General features: G+C 36.5%; 1 pseudogene across 1 annotated transcript; it reads right to left on the bottom strand.

The window, feature by feature from the left end:
• Window positions 1-16,450: 16,450 nt before the first annotated feature.
• LOC149182575 (formate dehydrogenase, chloroplastic/mitochondrial-like) lies at window positions 16,451-20,282 on the bottom strand (annotated as a pseudogene). Its single transcript, XR_016256766.1, has 6 exons — window positions 20,093-20,282; window positions 17,882-18,066; window positions 17,555-17,757; window positions 17,240-17,391; window positions 16,979-17,103; window positions 16,451-16,617 (listed from the first exon to the last, which is right to left on the bottom strand). The product of XR_016256766.1 is annotated as a formate dehydrogenase, chloroplastic/mitochondrial-like (transcript).
• Window positions 20,283-21,272: the final 990 nt, after the last annotated feature.

Here is a 21,272-nt window from a genome sequence, read left to right as displayed (position 1 = left end):
CATTGTAATGTAATGTCTTGTCAAGTGTAAGTCAAGAGTCGATAGTTGGATGTAACAGTTATAAAGTAGATGAAGAGTCATGAGGGTAGATGAACTATCACAAAGGGGAATGTCAAGGGTCACCCCACCCTTTGCTATAAGTCGTCCCTCATAACTCATTGGAAAGGCTTTTGGTGAGCCAAGATTCCGATAGGACTATCTTTGGTTTTGGATAACTTTAATGATGTTAGTTGAGTGTAGTTGACTGGTTTTATTCCAACAATAAAGAAATATGGGTTGGCATCATATAATTAGTCATTGTTTTTCATGATGAATGTTTTCTTTTTAGACCTATTGTTTTCTTATCTAAAACTCCACTAAGAAAAACTCAAATAATGCATATGCAAGAAAACAAAAATCGAGAAAATGAAATTTGACAACTCAGTTGATGTAGCAACGAATTCCTCCAATACCTTCTACGATTGTTCATGGAAAATAAAGTGTGGAATATGAGAATGCAACATATAATCTTGCTAAAACAACCATGTGAGATGCATGCAAGTTAACTTCCACATCCAATAAAAATATGGGAAAGAAAGATGAAAATGAAAACTTGTATGTATCTAGTTGGCTTCACTTAGAATAATCAATCAACTATATTGCAATTAGGATTTTGTTAGTTCTACCTGCAGTTTTATATCCACTCTATTGTTTTGTAATATTGATCATCTCTATTAAGATTCTCTTTCTATATGAAATATGCAAGTTTTCCTTTTAACATGAAGTATTTTAAGACAAATTGTACACAATTTTTTACTTGCTTGAATTATCTATCACATGGTCAAACTATATTTTTTCAGTACAAGAAACATTTTATGAAAATCAATGAAATTCACAGCTTCATTTGGCAAGGCCTTTGAGAAGCTTCAGAAACCTAAAATATTGAATGTGGATTTTGTTTTGAGAATTACATAAAGCTTCATGGATAGAGCAAAGAATTTGGAAGATGAGTTCTCCAGGTAGTATTTCTCTTTGAATAAGACCACTAGTTGCAGTGGATTGTCAATATAATTTATAGTTGTTTACCAAGCTTCAACAAAAATCTTATCCTTTTTTTATTGATTATTAATTAATGGATTTGTTATTTCTACTTGTTTCTCTTTCTTGAAGTTTTTGTGCTAACTAGTTTGAACTAATTAAGGATGAAACATTGGTGGTATTGTTGTAATATGTTAAGTTCTTGTTTGTATTGAATCAAGTATTTGTTGTAAAAGATCAATCAATGTGTTATATCCTGAAAATTACAAGTATCGTAAATATGGGAAAACTACTTTGGCTTTGCATGCAAATCTACAAAACATATCAATACTACTCTTATTTTATCTTTTCATTATAATGATCACTGATGGTTTGAGTTTGAGGGATTGAGGATGGCCACAGGTGTTCCCTCAAACTAGAAGTTTGGTGTTGGAATTCACTGTGGATTTCCATTCAAGTATCATATAACAATTGGAATCTGAAAGTTACATTCCAAAATAATCCTATTTGGGGAATTACTAGTTGTGATTGCTACATATTTTCGATGTTGGAAATTTGCTCCAAATCACAGGTAATATATTGTACCACGGGAACACATTGGGAAGGGAATTGTCTTTGCAATTTATCCACTTATATTGTAGTGATCCATCAATATAAGAAAAACATTAATAATTTGATATAGACTAGTTGGCTTATGCATATGTGATAATGGACCTAAATAGTAGCTCTTATCTGAAGAAATGCTCATCAGACTTGGGCAATATTGACATCATTGACCTCCAGCCTTAGACTTATTCACTTAGCCTTCTACATTATCTGGTTATATACATGTATACAAGGCTATCCTATTATTGTATCATTTTTACCTCATTTCATTTTATTCTAGACTTAGCTTTGGCTTTTTCTAGGAGTTTTGTTTGCACTCCCACACTGTATAAGTAATCTATAGCTTGAGATTTTTAGCATGTAACTTATTTGGCATGATTGTGCCTAACATTCCTTGAAGGTTGAATGATAATTTTACTAAGGTGTTATTTTCTATGGTGATGTTTTATTTTCTTTGTTTATATAGGTCATCTGGCCACATAATTGCCACTATTGCCCAACTGAAGAAAACTTGTTCGAGTTTCTTTCTTTTATGGGGAAAAAAGTCATTAAAAATATTGTTGATGTTAAGGTATATATCATATAAATCCTTTATAGTATGATTTATTTTATATTCCAGTGTTCATCGTCTTTCATGTCTTATACTTTGCATTGTATCTTCTTTATTTTTTATAAAAGGAACTCAATATGGACGATAAGAAGCAGGAATTGAAGAAAAAGGAGAATAATAACACTGGAGCAACAAAATGCAAATTAAAGGGAGAGAGAAGATAATTCGTCTAGTGGTACTTTTAGATCCAATATCCCACATACGACACACACAAAAACTAATAGGCAAGTTCTCATAGTTGGTGAATTTACCTGCAATGCCTTGACAACACAATGATATTGTTTTGAAGTGATGAAACAATATTTCATGTGTAAATTTTACTCCAACCAACATTAAGTTGGAAACTCATATTGTAATACTTGACATTTTATATAATATAATTTTCATGGTTGAAATTATTTATAGTTGCACTTGATATTATTTAGTATTATAATTAACATTTGTAACTTTGTGTTTTCATATTAGATGAACATGTACATTATATGACATTTTTTTTTTAATTTAGTTGCAAAATCATACTAATTGATTTATGTTGATTAATAATGAATTCATATTAGTAGTTTATTTTGATTAATGATGATCACAAATAAAATGAATATACGATTAAATTAGTTTCTTGTAATGGTTGTTAATGAAAGTTAATGAAATGACTATAAACTACTAAAGTAGTCATTTATATAATGAATACAAAACTACCAAAAAAAATGACTAATACAAATGATAAATTTGTGATTACAATTGACAACTAAATTTTGCATATATATGACTATTAGTAGCTAATTTACAATATCTTATAACACGACCAAAATGTAGTCATATTTCTTTGGTCATTAATTGGTTTCAAATAATGACTAAAATTTGCATATATATGACTATTGGTAGCTAATTTACAGTATCTTATAACACAACCAACATTTTGGTCATATTTCTTTAGTCATTAATTAGCTTTCTCGGGTGATCATTTAGTAATATATTATGTTGTATATTTGGTCATTAATTGTTGACAATTAATGACTAAATTAATGACCAAATTTATTACTAAATATACTACTAGATAATAAAATTGAGACAACCAATTAATGATTAAGCTAAAAACAACTAAAAGTTGGTCGCATTATAAGGTACCGTAAATTAGATATTATTGGTCACCGATCGAAAAATAGTCATTTATATGCAAATTTTAGTCATTTTTTAGTAACTAACTAGCCATTTTGTACTAGTGTATGGAAACAATATTGAAGCTTTAGATAAGATTTGTTATCAAATATCTTGGATATTTTTGGAGATATTGTTGATTTTCTAATTATTGGCAAATGATTGTAACCACATGAGAAAGTTGTGGATATAGGATAGATTGAACTCCCATGCTCTTCAATAAATAAAAATCCATAGTGCAAGTGATATTTGTGCCATATTTCACTTAGAGTGTCATTGCTATGATCCAAAGCTCCATGTTTGAGTGTAAAGGACACCCTGATGCACTTTATTGGTCCATACTCGACTAGGATCTGACTATGTTTTTTGAATGATTACTTGTTAATCATTAAAATCAATGACACACTTGAGATATGTGAAACAAGATCTTGAAAGAAGGTTCTTTGTTAACCTATGATCAAATAATACATTATTGGTACATTATTAGAAGGGAAAAATATTGGTACTATTAGTACAGGGCGTATTGACAAAGAACTGCTTAAGCATTTGAAGGTATTCTTAGGACGTACATCACGTTGCAAAATATTCAAATATCGGTGATAATTCTTATGCATGTTGTTTGTTTCAAAATTTCAATCTAATAATAAACATTACATGTTGAATTGTGTTCCTTTGTGGTTTGTTTGAACAACCCTTCAATTGTAAGCTTCTTTACCACAACCGTCTTTCAATTGGACCCAAATTGGAAAAGGAAACTGGAGCAACATTGGAGACATATCTTGAAGAAATGCTACCTAAATGTGATGTAGTTGTCATTAATATACCTATTTCTTACAAAAATTGGTGCATTATCACAAATTCATAAATAATCTCTCCCATTATTCATCCAGAGAGAATGCAATGTCAATAAAACCTATATTTTATAAAACTTGTGAACAAAAACCTAATTATTGTTTCTCTTGCCCTTTTGGTTACAATAGAGAAATGTTTAACAAGTAGAAAATCAACAAGATGAAGAAGGGTGTATTGATTTTGATTACTTCTCGAGGGTACCATCATGGATGTTCAAGCAATTACTGATGCTTTTGCAAGTGGACACATTGGAGGTCAGTTACATTTCTTCAACTCCTGTTCATTTTTCCTTCCCAGTGTCAATAATGGACATGGAATTCCAATCATAAAATATTTCTCTCATATTTAGAAAGAACATGATAGTTTTCTAATAAAACAATGTAACTGTACTTTTGTGCTTTAGTAGACCTTTTGTCATTCTTAAAGGCAATTAAAGGACAATGAATCGATTTTCTATGTTTTAAATTCTAAAATATGTCCCTATTTGTTAGAACAAGTTAGTTTTCCAATTGTAGTGATGGAAATAGGTAATAAATCACTTGACAAACATATAAATCACCTGATAAATATCAATGCAAAATAATTAGGAAATTTCTTAGGAGGATGAATTAGTTGAAAGGGATTTTTTTCATCTCCAACTTGCTCACTTGCCTGCTTCAATGTTTTCCACTTATGCTCCTTTGCAATGGAAGGTAAAGAGGAATTGATTCAATCTTTGGAATCTTGTTGATTTGAATTTTTTTGTTTTTTTATTTTTGTGGATCAACATTTGGGACAACAAGCTTATCTTTCTCTACATTTTCTTGCGGCTCTTGAGATGAGGACCAAACAGCCTCATAAAAATTGGCATTTCATTGCACTATTGTGTTTTATTGTGATGGAATGTAGACTCTGTAAGCCTTGGAAGACTCATAGTAACCAAAAAGAATACCCTTCATTGTATAGGGTTTAAATTTAGTTATCTTCGCATCAAGGATATGAATATTCACTTTACAACCAAAAACATGAAATAGTGATATCTATTGTTTCTCACAAATGAAAGCTTCCTTTGGGGTTTCATCCTTCAATATTTGTGAGGACACAAGTTTAGAATGTAGAAAACAATATTACATGCAACGATCATCCCAAATCCTCATCAAATCTTTAATGGTTGAAAATAAAATTTGAATGTAGAGCTAAGTGATAAAAATTTGCATTATTGGAGACTCCAAATATACTTGTACTCATCACCAAACTAACCCAACTCTCAAAGAGAAGAGAAAGCATATTGTTTCTTTAATATTTAATCATAAATTCACTTAAAATACTAAAATAAATTGATTGGAACATATGGAGCCTAATCTCACATATAAACAATAAATTGGTCTTAATACAAGGTTGTGGACAAGCAGAATGATTCAAAGCGAAGGAAAATGTTGGTAAAAGGATGTGAAATAATGGTAATTTTCATGACTTGACAATGTCTTCCAATATTGATGGAAAGCATTCCAATTTTGAGGAGGCTAATTCAAAGAAAGTGTGGTGACGTGCATATGAAGGAATGTCACTCCATTTTGTAGAACAATGATTAAGAAATTGTGCCAAGACCAAATTGGAAGTTAATGATTGAATCTAAGTGAGTGTACAAGGTGAAGCATGCAATAAACAAGAAAATCAATGTAAGCTATCAAACAGGAACTGTACCGAGTACCCATTTTTTTGAGGTATCCAATTTTGAAAAATGCTGATTCAAAATACACATTTTTTTCTAGCATATTTTTGACACTTTAAATTATCTTATGTATCAAGTATGAACTTTTTTTTTAATGTCAATGATTTTCATGTTGTTTTTGCAAAAGCGTTGATGAGGCATCAACCTCTTTTTTTAAAGTGCTTATTTTTGACACTTTAAATTTTCTAATGTATTAGGTGTGGATAATTTTTTTAAAATTTTGGTAATTTTCATGTGGATTTTGAAAAGCATCAACATTTTTTTAAAGCATATTTTTGACACTTTAAATTTTCATATGTCCTAAGTATGCATAATTGTTTTTTAAATGTTGATTATTTAACCATTTTTCAAGCTGTCTAATTCCCAGACAAAAAAATTAAAACATTGAGACAAAACAAAACAAACAAAAAAAGAAAAAAGAAAACACACACACGAAAATTAAAAAACTAACAATAAGTAAATAAAAATATATATTAAAACATAACAAAATTAAAAAACATGGCAAAGAAAAACAAAATATATATATATATATATATATATATATATATATATATATATATATAGTTTAACTTAAAAAAAATGTAATAAAAAAAATACATTAAAAATAATTAAAAAACATTAAAAAAGTAAACATTTAATTAACATAAAATTTCTGATTGAAAAAAAAAAATTGCCCACTAAGCCCAACAGGCCCTAGGGGTGGCAAGGTCGATTCTCGGAATCAACCCTGCCACCATTGGGGCCCGTTGGGTCAAGGGAGTGGGCGGGGTGCAACTCCCTCCCTCCTCGCCAACCCCCAAGGCCCAACGAGCCTCAGGGGTGGCATGGTTGATTCTTGCAGCTGCCACCCTCCTCGCCCACCCTCACAGCCCAATCGGACCCGTGGGGTGGTAGGGTCGATTCATGCAGTGCCCCCCATCCCTGCCCACCCCCTCGACCCAACAGGCCTCTTGGGCAGCAGGGTTGATTTTGATAATCATCCCTGTCACCCCCGAGGCTCATTGGGTCACGAGGGTGGGCGGGGAGAATCATCCTTGCCATTCCCAAGGCTCGTTGGGTCGCAGGGGTGGGTGGGGAGGGATTTGAGCAAGCTCATCCCCACCCACCCCTGTGGCCCAATGGGCGCTAGGTGTCACGCCCCTACCCTGATTGTAGTCTTTCAACCATACATAGGCGGGTGCGACACTGCTACACCCTTTATTTTCACCAATACTTGAATGTACGGACTACACCTAACTCTCAACACTTAGTCAATTTTCCAATTCTTCAAGTGTTATATTGTAGTGAAAATAAACATTCAATTATACTTCATCATTTCATCAATATATATGCACAGTGGATAAAATACACAATACTCAATGGGAGGGGAAACTCCCAATACTGAAGTCTGCCCAAATAATATACATGTTCAATTTACAATATAATTTATAACAGTCGTGTTGCCAACACAGTTAGCACACTTAAATTTACAAGTGTCTGTTATTTTACCAATCATGTCATGCACGGTCCACCCAAATCTGGCCTACACAACATTGTCGTGCCTCTGCCCGTCGTAATGGTCTACCCTCTACCTGCACTTCACCACTCAGCTTGGTTCACTTCGGTACACACCTGTGCCCAACACTTCACAACTCAGCTCGGTTTGGGTCCTCCTTTGCACGTTGTTGCAACTCGGGTCGCACCTACCCATGCCCGTTCAACAATTCAGGTCATCCATGGGTCGAGTCATCTTGTTGGTCGTGTCGCCTGCCTGATCGGGTCGCTCACCAAGTCAGGTCGCCTGCCAAGTCAGGTCTGCAAGCCCTGTGATGCCCTCAGGTCAAGTTGCTCGTCATTCTGCAAACTTCCACTCACCCGCTGGTTCTACAACTCACCCTTTTCTCCTGTTCCCCCAATAATCCTCAAACTTCCAACTTGACCAACTTCGACCCTCACTTCTGCTCATCCACCTGTTGCCTTCTGTCTTTCTTCTTATTTTTTTGCACTTAATGCTTGAATGCATTGATGCTTACTTTCCTTCAAGTGCTCACACACACCACTTAATATATGTGTGCCATCACACATAATTCGGCCAAGGGACACGACCCTTCACCCATGTATGGATCGGCCCAATACAATATAATTAATTCAGCCTCCAATCTTTATCACGTCGGCCTACCCATCATCACACACCCAACCGGTCTATAAAATCAGCCTTCGTCACACTTCAGCCAACTCGTCGTACATCCGAGTCGCACAGGTCGCCCATGTCGCCCTCCACCATCGTACAACCTCCGCACATCTCACCGGGTGCTCGTCGGTCTTGCCCGCTGCTATGGGCGCGCACCTTCCCGTTGCTTTTAATTGATGCACTCTCATTGCACATCTACCCAAGTCATGTAGTATGGGCGCTCGTCGAACATGGGCATGCCCGACTTAACTCGGTCACGTTTAACCGAATGTCCACCCGTCATCGCACAATGTGTCCCAGTCGGTCCGCACGGGCGCCCATCGCATGTGAGCGTGCCCGCTTCAACTTGTGGACCTAACACTAAGTGTCACGTCCCTATCCTGGTGGTGGTCTTTCAAATGCACATAGGTAGGTGCGACATCGCTACCCATTTTCTTTTCACCAATACTTATGAGTATGGAATACGCCTAACCATCAACACTTAGTTATTTTCTTCAATTCTTCTGCAAAGTATTATTACGCAATGCAAATAAACATTCACATTCTTCACATCATCATAACATCATTCATATGCACAATGGAAATACACTTTCTTTAATGGGAGGGGAAACTCCCCAGTATAGAGTCTGCCCAATTCAGTAATACAACAATTTAATAATCTTACAAGTATACAATGTACAATTTAGCTTTTGCTGGAAACTCCAAATTTCCCTTTAGCAAATCTCTCCAAGTTACACCCTACAACTTGCTTTAAAATCCCAATTCACCTGCTTCACCGTGTCGAGTCGCCCACCGTTCAGCAGTGCCCACCGGTAGCTCGTCGTCATTTAGGTCATGTCACCCTCGGGTTGGGTCACCCAAATCGTTGGGTCGGGTCACTCGTCATTCAATAACACCCACCTGCAACTCGTCGTCATTCAGGTCAGGTCGCCCAACTCGTCGAGTCAAGTCACTCGTCGTTCAACAACTCCCAACGTGCACCGTGCACCCCCATTCAGATGTGCTCACTGTTTTGATTTTCCCATCATCTGCAGCTCGTCCGCGGGCTTCATTAGAGGTGCCCACCTCATGCGGCTCATCTTCCCAACTCGTCAGTCGGGTCATGTCTGCTCGCCTGTTCGGGTCGACGCGCCCACCTGCACCCAACTCACTGGTTCATGTGCGCTCGCCTAGGGTAGGTCTGCACGACTTTTCAGACTTCCTTTCAGAGTTCAGCTACTTCGACCCTCGGTTCCACCCTTGTCAACCTATGCCTTCGCCCTTCTTTCTATCTTTCTCTTTGCTCGCCCAAGTATTTTTTTGATGCTTGAACTTGCTTGATGCCTTCTACCAAGTCGTCCTCCTTCTATTTATACATGGCACCCAAGTGTTGAGGGGGTCGACCCTCCTCCCAGCCGACCATCCATTTTCACTAACTCACCCATTGTTCAGGTCGGCCTAGCCATATGTTGGTCTCTCTGTACGTTGGCCCAACCACATGTCGTCCAACCATATAATATCTCCATGGCACCCAACACTTATTTGATTTTACCTTACAGTTTTTTGACTCTCATGTTGACTCGTCACCTTTAACCAATATCGCCCACTGTCGCATAAAACCAAACTCATCCTCCACACAACTTGTCGCATAAAACCAAATTGCACGGTTTCTCGCATAAAATCGAATCACACAACTCGTCGCATAAAACCGAATTTTCCTCTAACTCATCTTGTCGCACATAACCATGTTAGCTCGTGGACCTAGCATTCTCCACCACTATGAAAACGTTGTCATCCTTGACAACACCATCTCAGTAACCACCATTGCTAAGACCATAAGTATGGGCACCCAAATGTATCCACCTCATGCCATCAATATGCCAAACTCTGCAAGAAAATCATGTGTTGGATCCCCCCGTGTTGGTGACTAGTTGGGTAGCTAATAAAACCGTACATCACCTAGACAAGAATGAATGCTCCCTACATCATCATGACTCATCTTTGTATCTTGTTGCCAATTGTGTCCATCTCGCCCCTGGATGTCTGCTCAAAACATAGGAGACTCACTGCTATGATCAGCTAACAATGAGCCTCATACCCATGTCACTCTAAGAAGAGAGGGATGAAGTGGAGGCCGAAGGCTCTCCCTCTTCCTCATCTAATAGCTCAATCGAACTATCTGGATCTTCCTCCTCCAATCTCTGCATGTATGCTTCCCGACTCTCCATCTTAATTTCGAGTCTAGCATCTCCATCTCCTTCCACTGCCTCTAGTCTGCTTGATAGGTATAAGATACTATCAGACAATGCTCTAATCACCTGTGACTGCTCCATAAGTTTTTCCTCTATGCAAGACAACCTCTTATAGAGTTCTTCATCTTGCTTGAATTCCTCCATATTCATCGTTGTCAATTTACACTTAGTTGTCATAGCTCCCGCGGTTGATACCCCTATAGGATCATCATCTCGTCCGTTGTAAATGTACAACTTCTTCATGTGTGGCACCACCATAGCTTCAAACTGTTTCATAAATTCCATTCCCAATACAACTTCATAATCATCTATCTGCACAATTGTGAAATTGACTTTCCTAGTCCATTCACCTATGCTCACATCTACTTTCTCTGCTATACCGATCACTGAATCTGGTGGAGAATTCACTGCTTTCAACTGTGCTTGAGCTGGTATAAACCTTGACCCAATCTTCCTCACAGTTTCTTCTCTTATTAAGTTATGAGTCGCACCACTATCCACCATCATGAGTATAGTGCCTTGCCCAACCTTCATTTCCACATACTCCAACTTGTTTCTTTCAGGATCCTGTCCTGAGACTACTTCCGTAGCTATTGCAACTCCCACAATCTGCATCACTCCAACGGATGATTCTTCTTTCTTCTTTTCGCATCAGCTTGTGCTACTACTTCCACTTTCAGACTTGAAGGAAAATTCTTCACCGTGTGTGGTTCTTCACAAATCCAACACTTCAGAGGTTTCTTCGTCTTTGACTTGTCACTCGATCTCGAAGGCTCTTCTTTCGTAAACTTCTCTTTCGACTTATTTGTCTTCTTTTTTCTTCGGTTCCTCCATCGTAATGCTCTACCAAGTGATCAATTGTTGCAAATGCTTCATCTAGTGTCTTGATATTCTTCCTCTTCACCTCATTGTGTTCCCAAGGTTTCAATCCTATGATGAAATTGAACACCTTGTCTTTTTCCGCCATATTAGGTAACTCCAAGATCACACCCGAGAACTCCCGTTGATATGCCCCTAGACTCCCTGTTTGCTTCATGTACTTAATCTTCGTCCTTGCATCCCAATTCTCATCTTGTGGGCTAAAATGAGTCTGTAAATGTTTCTTTAGTTCATCCCAAGAAGAGATTTCATCAACATAACCATTGGCAATCTGATCCATCTTTCTTCGCCACCACATCTTAGCATCTTTCATCAAGAATTGAGCAGCTACATTGAATTTGGCCTCATCATTAGGTATACCCAAAATGCTCCAAGTATTGCTCCATATCCCATAAGAAATTTCCAAGAGCTTTCGCACTCCTCATCCCATCATAAGATTCAGGTTCTTTGACCTTCACATGGGCAACTCCTCCAATAGATCCTTGCCCAACTGCTTTATTCAAAACAACTACCTCATTTTGAGTATCGCCAAGTTCTTTTTGCAACTTCGAGATTTCCACCAATTCTGATCTCTCGAAGCTCTAATGTCCTTGACTTCTTTCTCTGTTTGTGTATACATCCATTCTGTATACTCCTATGGGATTTTGAGGTCTTCATGCTCTTCCTTGAACTTCTTTTGAACTTCAATGTTTTCAGCTTCTAATGCAGCCACTCTCGAAGCACATTCCTCCACTTTATCCAATACCCTGTCCATGAAAATTGTTTTAGCATCCCTGCTAGATTCCCCAATCATAACTTGAGGTTCTTCCACTTGATCAACCATCAACTTCACTTGTGCTCTAGTAGATACCATACACTTTGTTGTCGCTCAACTTGACCCTTTACTTGCCCCAGTCGAACTTCCCAAAGCCCTGCGGAATGTCTAATATCAACCAAGAGATATATGCTTCACTTCAATCTTCAAATTGTCAAAGCCCCGCAGAAAAAGAGGCCTCTAATACCAACAATCATGTCCCTATCCTAATGGTGGTCTTTCAACCGCACATAGGCAAGTGCGGCACCGCTACCCACATTCTTTTCACCAATACTTATGAGTACGGAATACGCTTAACCATCAACACTTAGTTATTTTTTTCAATTCTTCTACTGAGTATTATTACACAATGTGAATAAACATTCACATTCTTCACATCATCATAACATCATTCATATGCACATCGGAAATACACTTTCTTTAATGGGAGGGGAAACTCCCCAAGTATAGAGTTTTCCCAATTTAGTAATACAATAGTTCAATAATCTTACAAGTATACAATGTATAATTTAGCTTTTGTTGGAAACTCCATATTTCCCTTCAGCAAAGCTCTCCAAGTTACACCCCACAACTTGCTTTAAAATCACAGTTCACATGCTTCATCGTGTCGGGTCGCCCACCATTCAACAATGCCCACTTGTAGCTCGTCATCGTTCAGGTCGGGTTGCCCAATTCGTCGAGTCGGGTCGCTCATCGTTCAGCAGTGCCCACTTGCAGCTCGTTGTCGTTTTTGGTTGAGTCGCCTAACTCGCCGGGTTGGGTCACTCGTCGTTCAGTAGCACCCACCTTGCACCATGTGCCCGTGCCCACCCGTTCAGATGTGCCCACCGTTCTAAATTGCCCACCATTCAAACTTGCCTGCTGTCTGCAGCTCGTCTGCGCCTTTCGTTCAAAGGTGCTCACTGCATGTGGCTCGTCCACCCAACTCGTCGGTCGGGTCGTGTCAGCCCGTCTATTTGGGTCGACGCGCCCACCTTCTCCCAACTTGCTAGGTCTTGTGCGCTCACCCAGGGCAGGTCTGCACGACTATTTAGACTTACATTCAGACTTTGGTTGTGGCTGAATCGACCCTCGTTTCCGCCTACGCCTTCACCCTTCTTGTTATCTTTCTCTTTGCTCGCTCTGGTCTTTGTTTGATGCTTGAACTTGCTTGATGCCTTCTACCAAGTCATCCTCCTTCTATTTATACATGACGCCCAAGTGTTGAGGGGGTCAACCCTCCTCCAAGCCGACCATCCATTTTCACTAACTCACCCATCGTTCAAGTCAGCCCAGCCATATTTTGGTCTCTCCTCATGTCGGCCTAACCACATGTCATCCCACTGTATAAGGTCTCCACGACACCTAAAATTTAGCCGATTTTACCTTTCGCTTTTTCAACTCTCATGTTGACTCGTCGCCATGTCAATTCGTCCTCGGCACAACTCGTCGCATAAAACCGAACCACATGACTTGTCGCATAAAACTAAACTGCATGACTCGTCGCATAAAACCGAACCACACGATTTGTCGCATAAAACCGAGTTTGCCTTCGACTCGTCTCGTCGCACATAACCATGTCATCTCGTGGACCTGACACTAAGGGTGGCAAGGTCGATTCCGAGAATCAATCCTACCACCGCTAGGGCTCGTTGGGTAGTGGGGTGTTGATTTTTTTTTTAATTATTTAATAAAAAATTAATAATGTCTTCTTTTTTATTTTATTTTTTAATGTTTTTATTACTTTTTATGATTTTTTTTTTTTATATTTAAATTATCTACTATCGTTATTTTTTTCTTTCTCAAGATATGTTTTTCTTTTTTGAACATTTTCTTTTATTATTTATTTATTTTAATATGTTTTTTAAATTTTTTATCATTTATAAGTTAATTTTGTTTTTTCTACATTTTTGTTTTACTTATTTTTGTCCTTAAATATACATTTGTTTATTTTTTTGCCATGTTTTTAATTTTTTCATATTTTAATATATATTTTTATTTACTTGTTATTATTTTATTTTATTTATTTATTTATTTTTTCTCAATGTTTTAACTTTTTTTTTCTTTTTTTTAGTCATGTTTTTTTATCTATTTATTTATTAATATATATTTTTATTTTCTTGCTATTATTTTTTAATCTTTTTGTGATTTTTTGTTTTTATTATTTTCAATGTTTTAATATTTTTTGTTCTTTTGTATTTTTCATTTTTATTTATTTATGTGTTTATTTGTTATTTTGTTTTATTTTATTTTTGCTTGCAGGGTTTGTGTTGATCCTCGACTAGCAACCTGATCCAATTATGTGTCAATTTGATAGTTGATTTTAATGTTTTTGTTATAATGGATCGAGTCTGTCCCCACAATGTGTCAATTTCATGGTTAGTCTTCAAGCTTTCATTACAATGGGTTAGTTTGCCTACACTGCATGTCAATTTGATGGTTGTTTTTTAAAATTTTTGTTGCAATCTGTCAAGTTGTCTTAGGATAAGATTTTAAAGTTGTTATACTCTTAGCATTTGAAAAAAAAATACTCTTGGTATAATGGCCCTTTCATTCAGGTATTCATTTTAAAAAAGTAGTAATAGAATTTTTTCATAATGTCATGGTTGAAATATGTTGAAAACTTAGGGTTTATGTAGTCAGGATATTTGGTTTTATTTCCATGGTTGAAAAATTGTCAAAATTTTAAGGGTTTTTCGAGTCATGATATTTTATCTTTAACACCATGGCTGAAAATTGTTTGAATTTTAAGGCTTTTCAGAGACGTGATGTTCTATCTTTAATGTCATGCCTGAAAACCATTGGAATTTTAATGTTTTTCATAGTCATGATATTTTATCCTTAATAACATTGCTGAAAAATGTTGAAAATTCACCTCGCAAAAAAAAAAAAATAACATTATTGCAAAATCAACACTTTTTGTTTTCAGGGTGTTTGTTGCACAAAAAAATTGGTTTTTATTGGCTTTTACTGTCATTTTTAAAATATGTTGAATATTTACTCAAAAAAAATATATGTTATTCCATAATCAACATTTTTCGTTTTCGGGTTGTTTTCATGTTTTTGGGCTTTTTTGGCTAGAGTTATATTCTTGAGTTTACAGTTCCTTTTTCATAGTTTACATTGTTGAATGTAGAGAAGAAGGACCAAATTCATTGCACAATGGTGCATCTTGAGAGGAGGAGTTGATCATGGCAAGACCTTTGCTTCAGTTGCAAAATACATTTCTATAAAGGTAATTATGTCTCTTGTATTCAGTGAATCTTTATATCAAAGGAATGTAAAGACGATGTTTTGTTATGACAAAATAGAGAAGTGTTTATCAAAATAGAGTAGTTGTTCTTGAGTAGGTTCCCTGAAATTCACAAGTGGCAGGAATTTTGACTAGGCTCTTGGCAAAGGACAGACAAGGCTTGGTAGAGAATACTTTTCTCAAAGGGAGAGTGTTAAACTTTTTATCTTCTTTTGTAAGAATTACATGGTCTTCTACCTCCTTGCACATGATCTAATATAGAACCTAGAAGTCCAGAAATGAAGTGGAACCCCATTTACCAGAGATTTACCCAAATACTATATATTCACCAAATCAGGCAACATAAACACTAAAAATTAAATACCAAGAAAAGTCAACGACTTGAATATGGCTATAATCAAGAGAAACTTCAACATAGAGTTGTCCGAAAACCACACCAAGACAAGGCAGAAACCTGCCTTCCATACACGAACAAAGGTTCATTTCTCTGCTAGTAGAAAAGATGCATAGCATTCGCTGAATCTGTGAGCCAACTTCATGCATAAATAGGCACAAAGGACTAAAGCGTTGACTTCACTCTATTTTAGATTTCGTTTATTTCAAAACTACTAACCTATAAAATCAATCAGATGGAATGAGCTTCATGCTAATCTTGTATTATTCATTCCTGCATAATGCTTTGAAGCATCATTGGTCTCAAGAATTTATTTGACAGTTCAATATTTGATGCACTGTTTTATTCGAGGGAAGCGAGCTCTGTTCTGGCTCTTGCTTGTTATTCCAGATAAAGCAGCCTTCAACAGGATGAATCATCTGCTTTAGCATCCAACATGAATTTTTTATAGGTATTGACTGGCTAGCTTTCCTTCCTTCACAATTTAATTCTGCAAAGGGAAATCTTCTCCCTTGAAGTATCTGTCTAGCATATCCTTTGTTCCAGCTGCATACCTTATTTGAAGTAGAGATTTTATGAACAATTAGTGAGAAAACTCTCAAGAATATCTGTGTATTTTTTATGATTCTTATTTTCTGCTTCCAAAGATGACAAAAAAGATAAATTAATGAGAACATTAAATCTTTATGCAATATAATTGACTTTCTGAATTATTTATGAGGAACATGGAGCATGATGCAATATAATTGAATTTTTGAATTATTTATGAGGTACATTTGTCAATCAAAGCAATTGCTAGAAAGAAAGGGGTGAAATTGGATGAAATCAGACACTTGGCCATCTATTGTAGTCCCAAAGATATGGGGAGTCATAGCATGGTTTGGCATGGAGCGCCATGGATGATCTTTTGGAGCAGGTTGAGCAAACCAAACATCTCCACTGTAACCTGCATTGCAGAAAGTCCTTAGAGTTAGCAATGTACCTGTTTCCATCACTGCAATTGGCAGTTAGAAATGTGCCTGTTTCCATCACTGCAATTGGCAAACTAACTTGTTCTAACAAATGGGAACAATGATAGTTTATAAATTTAAAACACAAAAAAACGATTCATTGTCTTTTAATTTACTCCGAGAATGAATGACAAAAGGACCGCAAAAGCACAAAAGTACAGTTACATTGTTTTACTAGCAACGTATCATCATGCTCTTTCTGAATGTGAGAGAAATGTTTGATGATGGGACTTGTATGTCCATTATTGACACTGGGAAGGAGGCAATATGAAGAGGAGTTGAATAAATATAACTGACCTCCAATGTGTCCACTTGCAGAAGCATCAGCAACTGCTTGAGCATCCATGGTGGCCCCTCGAGCATTATTCACAATCAATACACCCTTCTTCAGCTTGCTGATTTTCTCCTTGTTAAACATTCCCCTATTGTAACCAAAAGGAAAGGGCAAGAGAAACAATAATTAGGTTTCTGTTCACAAGTTGTATAAAATATATAGGTGCTATTGATGTCTGAGTGAATAATGGGAGAGATTATTTATAAAATTGTGATAAGGCGCACCTAGTTTTGTCAGAAAGAGGCATATTAATGACAAGTAAATCACATTTAGGTAGCATTTCATCAAGATTTGTCTCCAATGTTGCTCCAGTTTCCCTTTCCAATTTGGGTCCAATAGAAAGATGGTCGTGGTAAAGAAGCTCACAATTGAAGGGCTGTACAAAGGAACGCAATTCAATTCAACATCACGTAATGTTTATTATTATTAGATTGAAATTTTGAAACAAACAACATGCATGCATAAGAATCATGGAGCACTGATTTTTGAAAAGAAGTTTGCAACATCACGAAGTAGTACTAGATCCTAAGAATGAATACCTTCAAACGCTTAAGTAGTTCTTTGCCAATACGCCCTGCACCAATAGTACCAATAGTTTTCCCTTCTAGATCATATGACCTGTAAGAAATTGCTGCCACTTTCCAATCACCCTCAACAATTTGCTTATATCCAGGCACAAAGTTTCGCATCAATATGAGAATGCGCATTAGCTGATCTTCTGCCACGGACACCACATTACTTGCTGTAAAAATTGTTGAAGAAGGCGTCAGTTAAATTATGAAGAATCATTGCAGAATCTTGTTCATACTAAAATGTCCATAGCATGAATAGGGCAGTGACAAGCGATATAATTTCAGAAATAGTACCTGTAACTTCTGCGACAGTCACACCAGCGGCTGCTGCAGCATTTAGATCAATGTGATCAGAACCAATACCAGCTGTCAAAAGAAGCTTTAAGTTCTTTGCCTTCTTGATCCTCTCTGCTGTCACATAGGCGGGTGGAAAGGCGTAGAAATCAAAACATGCGCATCAGGTATGTGCTTTTCAAGTTCTGTAAAGGAAATTAATTGTGTAAGTTTAGTCCGCAGTGGGTTACAATTCTCAAATGTAAAAGCAAGCAAGCAATACACTGATTTGGACGATCCATGGTAGCAAGAAGTAGGAAAGGGAAGGCATACTAGAAAATTAATAGATTGGATTGTGGATTAAACAACCACCCAACTTCAATTGTGAATAACCAGAAGTCATTTATGACTTGTTCGACAAGATATATATTCTGTAAATCTCACTTTTTGAAGCAGCACATACGATACCATCTAGATTGATTATTATTTAGGATATGAGGAACAAAAGGAAGTCTAGGACATAAACTATTCATCCATATCAATAACAACAACAGATAACACGATTTTATATCCCAAGGGGTGGGTGGCTCTTCACGGGAGCAAATCTCATTAAATACCTTGGGGTTACCAGCTGGTATTTCAGCTAGCAGTTGGTTACTACCCTCGTCGTCCATCCAGAAAAACTGGGGAAGAGGGAGGAAATCTGCAGGGGGCTAGCAAGATGCTTGGAACGCCTAAACTGTGGGACAATATTTTTCCGGACCCGAAAAAGAAAGATGACTCCAGGTGATGTGGAGTTGGAGTATGATGTTACTAGGTACCATATAATTATACCTCCCTCCCAGGTCAAAGACACATGAGTTGAGTTAGAAGGTCGTCTCAGGTTTCTAGGGAAACTGTTTTTCAAGAAGATTCTACAATACAAGAATCAGCATAGATGGTGCCCTGTCCAGCAGTCAAAGAAACTCTACCAAGCAAAACCCTGCTGATACACATTTAGCATTAGCTCTAAATCTTTTTCTGTGCTTTTGATGGCTAGTAACTACAGTAAGACAAATGAGACCTGCTAACAATTAGACCACAGTTTATTCATTTATTAAGAAGTCTGGTGTACATAGCTTGATGATGAGACCTGCTAAAAATTAGACCACAGTTTATTCATTTATTAAGAAGACTGGTGTACATAGCTTGATGATGAGACCTGCTAACAATTAGACCACAGTTTATTCATTTATTAAGAAGTCTGGTGTACATAGCTTGATGATGAGACCTGCTAACAATTAGACCACAGTTTATTCATTTATTAAGAAGTCTGGTGTACATAGCTTGATGATGAGTGTGTCCTAGCACTCTAGTGTTAGCAGATAAAAAATCGCAATTCCAATCAGTTATCATGATTTCAAGTTTCACGGGGCCAATTCGACAACACAGTACATATAGCCTAGTAGGGAATTTAAATTCCATTTTATCACTTCACCAACACAGAGAACACATATAGCCTAGTGGTATACATGGATACAGAAAGAAACAGGGCATTTGGGGGGCTTCTAACAGTTCAAAGAAAGAGATGGTGTTTAGTACAGCTCCCTTCAAGCGTTACCAGATGCATAATCAAGGAAAATTCGGGGAGGCCAAGTTTTGGGCAAGGATAAGGAAAAAATTCGGGACAAAATTGGAGAGTAGAACAAAAATATAAAGATATACACCTATATATTTTGATGAAAATATATAAGCAATGGTGAGTGCGACAACATGACCTCCCTTCAGTCTCTTTCACAGAAATTAATCACCCAGTAGAGGAGCAATGAACCCAGCAGAGGTAAAAATAACCTAAATTGGGCTGGATGAGGGTTTTTATTACACAAGTTTGATTCAGTCAACTAAGTCATACTCATACTCAGAGGTCAAACTCGTGTTGACAGTCAAACTCTGTCAACAAACAAGTTACAAGTTGGAAAATCAAACTCTGTGTCAACAACCAAGTTTGACTCAGACAAGTTGGAAAATTACATTTGCCTGAAACTCGGATAATGGCAGGTTCAAGCCACGATCCTGGTAACACTGGTTCAAACTTTCCCTTCTATGTTCTGAACATACAGATCCCCTGCGCAACTTCTATGCATATGATCGATGATGTTAAATTAAGAAGTTCAAAAAGACACATTAATTTTATTTTATTTTGCAGGAGTGCTAACATAGACATAACAACAAAAGAATTCACTGCTAACTTACCACAGTCAGGACCTTCCTTGTCATCTGTCACAATGTACTGGTGACCATTAGATTCCAACCATTCTCGTATGCCCAAAGCATTCTCAACACACCCGAGAAAGTTTGGATTGAGTGAAGCATATTCATTGGCTTTATAAAAGACTCCAACAATTTGAAAAAAAAAATACTCTTTGTATAACGACCCTTTCATTCACGTATTCATTTAAAAAAAATAGTAATAGAAAATTTTCATTATGTCATGTTTGCAATATGTTGAAAACTTAAGGTTTTTGTAGTCATAGTCCTTAGTTTTAATTCCACGGTTGAAAAATTGCCAAAATTTTAAGGGTTTCCTAAGCCATGATATTTTATCTTTAACACCATGGCTAAAAATTGTTTGAACTTTAAGGTTTTTCAGAGATGTGATGTTTTATCTTTAATGTCGTGCCTGAAAACCATCGCAATTTTAAGGTTTTTTGAAGTCGTGACATTTTATCCTTAACGCCATCGCTGAAAATTCACCGTGAAAAAAAAAACATTATTACAACATCAACACTTTTTGTTTTCAGGGTTTTTGTTGCACAAAAAAAACTGGTTTTTATTGGCTTTTACTCTCCGCCATTGCTGAAAATGTTGAAAATTCACCTTGAAAAAAAAAACATTATTACAACATAAACACTTTTTGTTTTCAGGGTTTTTGTTGCACAAAAAAAACTGGTTTTTATTGGCTTTTACTGTCATTTTTAAAAAATGTTAAATATTTACCCAAAAAAAAAAAAAACAACAACAACATTATTCCATAATCAACATTTTTCATTTTCAGGTTGTTTTCATTTTTGGGGGGTTTTTGGCTAGAGTTCTCTTTTTGAGTTTATAATTCTCGTTTCATAGTTTACATCTTAGTCACCAGTTCGAGTTCGAGTTCGGCGACCATGAAATTCGAATAAAGTTCGGCAACTAAAATTGTGTCGGTAAAATTCGACATATAGAAATTCAAAAAAAAAATGTATATTAAAAATAGATATGCATATGAGAAATGGTATGGCAGCAAGTCCTGTGAACTATTCAAAAAATAAAATACATCTGAATCTTAAAATACTTCAATCTTTTAAAGATAGATTGGCATAAAAAATATACAAAAACAGTTTTAAAGCATTTTCATTGTCCTTTCAAACCCCTGTTGACTAAAGATGGAGTTATT

Source organism: Pinus tabuliformis, chromosome 3_2 (genome assembly GCF_031772625.1).
Source record: "Pinus tabuliformis cultivar Carrire ecotype Pingquan chromosome 3_2, CPIR1, whole genome shotgun sequence".
Taxonomy (NCBI): Eukaryota; Viridiplantae; Streptophyta; class Pinopsida; order Pinales; family Pinaceae; genus Pinus; species Pinus tabuliformis.
The sequence above is the reverse complement of the archived record's forward strand: the minus strand, read 5'-3'. Positions and strand labels throughout refer to the sequence as shown.